Source organism: Apodemus sylvaticus, chromosome 12 (genome assembly GCF_947179515.1).
Source record: "Apodemus sylvaticus chromosome 12, mApoSyl1.1, whole genome shotgun sequence".
Taxonomy (NCBI): domain Eukaryota; kingdom Metazoa; phylum Chordata; class Mammalia; order Rodentia; family Muridae; genus Apodemus; species Apodemus sylvaticus.
In genome coordinates this window covers 37,373,081-37,380,795 of record NC_067483.1, presented here as the reverse complement: position 1 = coordinate 37,380,795, position 7,715 = coordinate 37,373,081, and positions in this window count along the sequence as shown.

The window sequence follows — 7,715 nt, the reverse complement described above, 5'->3', positions numbered from 1 at the left end:
TCTGTTCCCAGGACTCTCTAGTACTTGAAGCCTAAAATGCTATTGTTTGAGCACCATCTGCAAAGTTCCCCTTTTCTGCCTAGAGCTTTCAGTACCTTGGGAACTGTGCTTCTTCCCTTTTCCGCCCTAACTCTACCTGAAGCTGAGCTGAGTGTGGAGAGAGAGAGAGAGCCCTGACCTGGCTACCTTCAGAAGAGGACTCCGAAGAGCTGAGTCAAGATGGCGGCTCCTTTCCTCACTACAGCGAGTCAAGGTCATGACCTTTTTGGGTCTCCTAGATATTCTCCAGATAATCACAGCCTTCCTGGGTCACACAAATGAAGCCCATTGTTCCACACACATTCCCTTACACCCTCACAACCTCCCCCGCCCCCTTGAAGTTCTATGGACTGTACCTGGGCAGGGCTCACCAGTTCTTCTTTCAAGAATCTTAAATTAATTTCCTAGAAGGGGAAGAGGAAAGGGAGAAACAAGGGCCGGAGAAATAGGAGGGTCAGGCAGAGCTCACTCGTGTGCACTAACCACAAGACGAGCACAGATTTTGAAGCCAAGGAAAGAAACTATTTTTTAATATGGAGCTCAAGTGAAGATCATAAAACCACAATCTGATGGATGCAAGAAAAAAAATCATGGTCACTTACAGGAAAGCTCAGTTCAAATCCATTTCAGGTAGTATTTCTTTTCCCCTTGGTCTTCCATTCTTTCCTCTGTGTGGCAACTTTACTGCTAGGCCTGTGATTTTGGTTTTGGTTTGCCATGCTGCTGTGCTGGTCTTATTCCTCAAAAAGAACCAAGATAGAACTCCCAGCTAGTCAAAGGGCCCTTTTAGCCTTACTCATTCCAAGGGCTTTGCAATACCCACACTCTGGACTTTCTTGTCACTATAGCTCAGATCCTTAGTAGGGCTTCGGGGCTTCTAAGTCCTTCTTTGTTCTTGCAATTGCATAGTGGACTGGCTGATCTGTAGCTTCCTGTGGTCTCTGGGGGAAAGCCATGCTCCCATAATACCCATGTTTCTTTTGAATCACAGAGCTCTCATGTCGTTGGAGGGGCAATGGGGGATGACAAGATGGTGGACCACTGGTAATTTAGAGAGGATAGGCGGTATTGCAGCCTGTTGGCTCTGGAACCTCTAAACTATCTTGATATCATTGTTAATCTCCTCTCTTCTGGAGCTCAGGCTCAGAGCCATGGCGGCAGCCAGAAGAAGGTCATGGAGACACATTACTAATGGGCTTACTTCCTCACCAGCAACTTTCTGCTCCCCATTCCAAGGTGGACAATTATAGGGAGATGTGGAGGGAGGGGAGATGTGTGGGGACAGAGATGACACAAGCCAATTTCTGCCATCTAAGAGTTCCTTACACAGTTTTCCGTTCTGTGTCTCCTGCTATTTATACTCAATAGTCAAGATACTTGTAGGATATGTTTGCTTCCCTCCAAAGCAGGGAATCGATTGTGTCTAGTTGTCTGAGGTAGAGCAGGTACTAAGGCATGCCCCTGAATATTTGCATAGACACTTGCTGAAGAAAGGCTTTGCAGGAGGGAAGAAGTACATCAACTAAACCATCATTTCTTTGCTGCCTGCAGGTGGAGGCTGGACTTCTTGCCTACTCCATAACTCCAGGACGGTGGGTGGCTCTCCAGATCATCTTCCAATGGCACGTGTTCCCAGTGGTGTCCAGAAGTGTCTCAGCAAACCATGTTAACACACATATCCACAAGAGAACATCCACATTCTCCACGTACCCCCACTTTGTGATCCAGCTTTGGGAAAGAGGAAATACAAAAGTAGAATCCAATGAATAATCAGGAAGTAAGATTCCTGTGGCCAGTTTTGAGTCCAGCCGCAAGCCGGTGGTGTGAGCACCGAGGTTGGCTTCCTTCCTCACGTGGCAGCACTCTCTAGGACCCAAGGAGCAACTCCTGCATCCAGCTCTGAGGGAGGAGGGACTGGCCCACAGGAATGTGGGAATGTGTCTGTGTTCACCTTAGTAATGATGACAACATTACTTTCTAAAACCGACTTCATTTGCTTAAGCCAACCTTCTAGAAATAAGAAAATATGATGTGTTTTCATCAGAACCACAGGGCCTAGGTTACCATGCCTGTATATCAGCTTTGGCTCTAGCCCTAAACTTGCTGAGCGACCTTTGCAGGATCACTTCCTCTTTAGCTTGTTGGTTTTTCATATGTTAAATGAGAGAGCATTTGGCCAATTGGGTCACAAGGCCTTTCCCATTCTAGTCTCTGTGTCAACTGAGCACTGTCCAAGTTTGAGGTGTCGGTTGTAACAAGCAACCACAATCTTAGAACCGATAAGCAACAGAAATATATTCCTCTTCAGTTCTGAAGAATAGAAATCTAGAATCCAGGTGGCAGCAGGACCACCCTCCTTCCAAAGTCTCTAGAGCAGTGAGTATTTGATCTTGCTTCTTCTAATGTCTAGCTTCTGCTAGTGTTCCTTGACGTCATTTGATGAGCAGTCGAACCTTCTAAACTCTGCCTCTGCAGTCACTTTGTCCTCAGCATGTGTCCAGTATCTGCTGCTCTTATGATGACATTTGCTGTAGCATTAAAGGGCCAATTGTATCATCTGAGATGATGTCTTTGTCTGATTATCCTGAATTTAATCCTAAATGAGGCCACCTTTACAGGCTTCTGGAATCAGAATGTAGATAAGGCTTGGAGAATAGGTCTGTTACAGGCACCTACTCTGACCATGACCCATTAAGAGATCCAGGGAGCTGGAAATCTGCAGAAGTGTGTATTGTTGTTTCCTTGGGGTGTATAGCCATCACTCACATACAACACTGTCCTGCACAAAACAGGAGGTAAGCAGCATGCAGAGGCAGTACAGCCTGTGAGAGGGTATAGGCTCTGCACATAGATTGTCCTGGATTCACATCCAGGTCTTACCATCTGCCAGCCACAATGCCTTGGACAAGTGGGATAATGTCATTGGGCCTGATCATCCTCAATCCATAATGGTGTTATAAAAATCAATAAGTGTAAGGGATTGAACTTGGCAGATGCTCATCATCCAGTGTCAAACAGGGAGCAGAGCAGGAACTTGGAACTAGGAGTAATTCTGCACTGAACAATGAAGATCCCAGGGCACAAATATGGAATGATGTCCAAGTGTAGTTTGAAAGGAAGCGTCACCAACAGACCTATAACCAAGACCTTCCTGTACAGGATACCTGCCACCCAACCCCACCCCTGCTGCTTACCAAAGCCTTCACTTTAAGGATGACTATTTTGAGTTACATTTCCATGGGCAGCAAGGGTTTCCCATTTACCCATTTGTTCGATCCAGTGGCTTGTAGAAGGTCAAGCCTACAGACCCAGCCGCAGGGATTCATTAGCTCCATTTGCTAAGACTATAGATTGGTCCAATCCCTGATAGAGAAGGATCTCCCTAGACTCTATGTCCCTTCCTCACTTTGCACGGCCCATCTGTGGCCAGCCTGGAGTTTTGACCTGGTTCATTTTTCTCAGCTGGTTAAAGAATTACAAGGCAAGGAAAATGTCTCAGACACAGCAGTCAACTAGTGCAGAAAGATGTTTATTAGGGGTAAGGAGACACACACAGCTCAAGACACACTGAGAGAAAGACTCTACAAAGCTAGGACCTGATAGCCTAAAGTTCAGCTTCTTTCTGAGGGCTCAAGGACTTAAGGGTCTTTGGGGGAAGGTGTTTTCCTTCCCGAACACAGGGTTGGTCAGTTTGAACAAAGACAGGGAGGCTGATAGGCCCACAATTTGGGGTGGTGGTAGTGGTAGTGGTAAATATGTCCTAATCTAGTCTTGAACTCACTGGACCCATGCAGAGGCAGGAGGCTCACCAGGCCTTTAGGAACCAGGAGTGTGAGGAAGAAGCTGGACGTTTGTCATCTTTATTATCTCCTGGTGACACCTCTTTCCTTGTGTCTGCCTAACAGGAATCCGTCGAATCTCTAGTCCTTCACATCTGTCAGGGGATGGTCCCTGTGACTGTTACTTTTCAAGGTGAATGAAATAAAACTGAACAGATGAAGTGCTGTTTACCATCAGCTCAGCTCCCATCCGTAGGTCTTTAGTAAGTCAATATTTAACCCTTGTCCTCGAGTCAATGTTTAATCCCGGGACAGCTCGTTGTATAATCCAGCATTCCCTATCAAGGGGACAGTATAGTCAGTCTGATTTTAATCACAGTGAATCTGCCAAGGCCGAATTGCATCTTCTCTGCCTTTGAAAAGGCTATCAGCCCTTTAGAATTATTTGCTCCCACAGTAGCCCATCAGCAGATAACAGCATGGTTTCCTGACCTCATGATCTCTGACAGTGCTCTTTTTCCTTGCTCCAGTTCTGCCTGGTGCTGGTGGGGAGGTGCATGGGATGGGGCTATTGCCTCTGTTTGTCCAGCTAGCAACCTGAGCGCTGCTAGCTAGCAACAGAGGACATGTGCTCCTTGTTTTGAATCACAGTAAGAGAGATGGAACTGAAAAAATTCCATTTGGCTTACACTGGGCAAGTCTGCTAAAACTTGCTGAGCCTAGACTGTAACACCCCACACCCAGCAAGCAAGTCTTCCTTTTAAGGGGCAAGCAAAGAGAAGGGAGATTGAGTATACGCAACCCCATTTGTCTGAATATTGGGGGCTGTATAAAGTGAGGACGAGTGGTCCGAGGTATGGTTGAGAAGGTGTTTGTTGTAGTTTTGAGGGAGAGCACAGCCAGAGGCATCTGAAGGAGTCCAGAGCAGAGGAGAGAAAGTAGTGGAGTAAACACAGCCAGTAGACTGAATAAGGCCATAAGGAGGGGAGGGGGGATTGAGAAAGGAGAAGAGAGGGCAGAGAGGAGACAGGACCAAAAGAGGGGGGACCAAGAGCCAAGAGAGGGCTAAGAGAACCAGAATGCAAGGCTCAAAAGGCAGGCTTATGTAGGAATGAGAGCCTGGGGGAGAAGCCTGTGACCTGGAGTTTAGTGTAGAGGCAGGGTGAGAAGAACCAAGATGGCGGCCTGGACTCCGTAACAGGCATAAGTCACCCTGAGGGAGCCTGGGTGCCAGCATGAGCTTTGATGTGGTAACAGGCACCACTGGTAGCCACATTTCCCCATCCTCACCCCCACCCTCCATGGTTTCTTTTGGACCTGACAGGTAATTTCTTTTCTTTTTCTGTCTTTTTTTTCAAGATTTATTTATTTATTGTATGTAAGTACACTGTAGCTGTCTTCAGACACATCAGAAGAGGGCATCAGATCTCATTACAGATGGTTGTGAGCCACCATGTGGTTGCTGGGATTTGAACTCAGGACCTTTGGAAGAGCAGTCAGTGCTCTTAACCACTGAGCCATCTCTCCAGCCCCCAGACAGGTCATTTCTTTAGTGGCTCTGTGAGGATTTGCCTAAAGAGCTCATGGCCTGGAGTCTGCCATCTGGCAGTATTGTGCCAAGGAGGGCAAAGAGGCTGGCAAGCAGAGCGGTAGGGTGCAGGGGGAAACCTTGTTTCCTTGTTTCAAAAGGGAAGAAGACCTTTAGCTGATTACCGACTCCAATATTTACTTTCAAGAGTCACTTATGGGTCAAACCCGTCTTAGGGTTCTCCTCCTAATGAAATGAGCATCCCAAGCTACCTCTTCCATGACCACTTTCCTGCTGTGACACACACAGTCCTTCAGTGTTTGCCTAGCGTTAGCTGCTGACAGTCAATCAGAGGGTGCACCAGCAAAACTTTGGGGCCCCTGGGATGAGTGTGGAACCTTTATCATTTTGGCTGAGGGAGAAGGGAAGGCAGAGTTTGTGGCAGCACCTCATCCCAGCCTACTGTTCCTCCCCCCATCCACCCAGACGGACTGTTGAGAGGAGGTAGGCTGTTGTGGGTACGTAGAGCAAAGCTAAATGCAAAATGTAGAAATGGAAAGTTGGCTGTGACCCAATAAGATCTCAGTTCCCCTCTGGGGACCTCCCCCCAGTCTCTAAGAAGCTTTGAGTCTATTCCAGGTGTCAGGGAAGGACGGAACAAGTCTCTTCTGAGATTAGCAAACAACTCTCCTCCCCTCCTCCCCCTCCCCCAGGCTACACTGTGGAGAAGGAGGAAGAAATTTTGAGTAGGCATCCAAAATCAACAGGTGAGTGCCAGGTGACAGGGCCTTGCCCCTCTCACAAGCCACCAGGGTCTCCCTGAAGATTTGCTGTTTCCTTGTTCCTGGTTTGGGACAGGCCTGTAGCCCTAGGTGTGCCAAGTAGGCTGGCGTTGGACAAACAGCTTCTGCAACACCCTGTAGCCTGGGTCCGTCTGAGTCTTATGTTCCCAAGTCTTTGGTTCTGGGGTTGAATACTGTTAGTAATTGTTAGCTGTCTGTGCCACACTGTGTTGGTTGGGAACTGGTTACATCTTCGAAACCGTTTACCTTTCTTGTGTCAGGCTCTAAAGAAGGAAATTTTCTAACCTTTGTCTGCTATTTTGTGTTTTGTTTTCAATTAATTAATTAATTAATTTTATTTGAGGTAGAGTCTCACTCTGTAGAGCAGAATCAATCTGCAAACTGATTTTGAACTTACAACAACCCTTTGACCTGGGATTACAGATAAGGGTCACCACATCAGCTGCCTTTGCCTGAATCTTAGCCAAAGTAAACTGCCTCATCTTCTCAAAAGTGACTGGGAAACTTGTTCAATCCCTTCACACCTAGGACCCTAAACTCTCCCTCTTCTCTAAAAACCTCTGAGTCCAGCGGCAGGAATTTGCAAGCAGAAATAAGTGATTCCGATTTAGACTGCATGTCTGCTTCAGAACTCTAACTCCCACAAGCCTCTGGGGTTGGGGGTGGAGTTCTCTTGTAGCAGGTACCGCTCTGTGGGGTTTCAGCCGACTGCCCAGAGTGGGCCATTAAGTTTGCCTGTTTTCCTGTTAACATCGAGGGGGGCAGAGGACCAGTGTCTGAAGTCAAACTATGGCGCTTACAGAATGGAGTGTGGTGGGCTTGGTGACCACATACAGGGTCAGGTACAGAGCCCATTTTCAGTGCAGAGTCTCCAAAATATGTTTGTGAAGCTGTGAGCGCTGGGCTATCTCCCCAAGGCGGATGGTCAGAAACTCCTTATCTCTGTGGCCCATGTGTTCCAGTGTGTGTTTCAGTGGAAGCAGCTATTAAATGGATTCAGTATTTCTCAGACCATCTGTGAGACGTGAAGAAACCACCTCAGTATTAATAGTGGTGGAGTCTGAGGATCTTGAAATGATACTGTCAAGGAGTTCTGAGTAGCTTCATTTTCTCTACCAGTTAAAGAATTAAAAGGCAGGAAAATCTGAAGCACGACATGTAGCAGCAGAGGAACCGCAAGTACAGCAGGCAGAAGAGACAGTTGAACAAAAGGTCCTTATTGGGTGACACAGAGAAAGTCCCTCCGGAGGCTCTGAAAGTTGAAAAATCCCTTTTTTTTTTTTTTTTTTTTTTTTTTTTTTTTTTTTGGCTTGGGGTCCTTAAAGCCGCTGATGTGTTTCCTCCTCTCAAGCTAGGATGGTGGATTGGCCCAGAAGTAATGTGTGACAAGTTCTAAGCAGGCCTTGCCCTGGGGGCCTGTTGGTGAGACACAGGAGCCTACAGAGACTTTGTTTTAAGTGGCCAGGCTTTTGTCTCAAGTCAGGAGGGTGAAGAAGAAGCTGGACACCTTGGAAATTCCACCATCTTCCTCATTTAGCCGTGGCCCTCTCCCGCATCTGCCAGCCA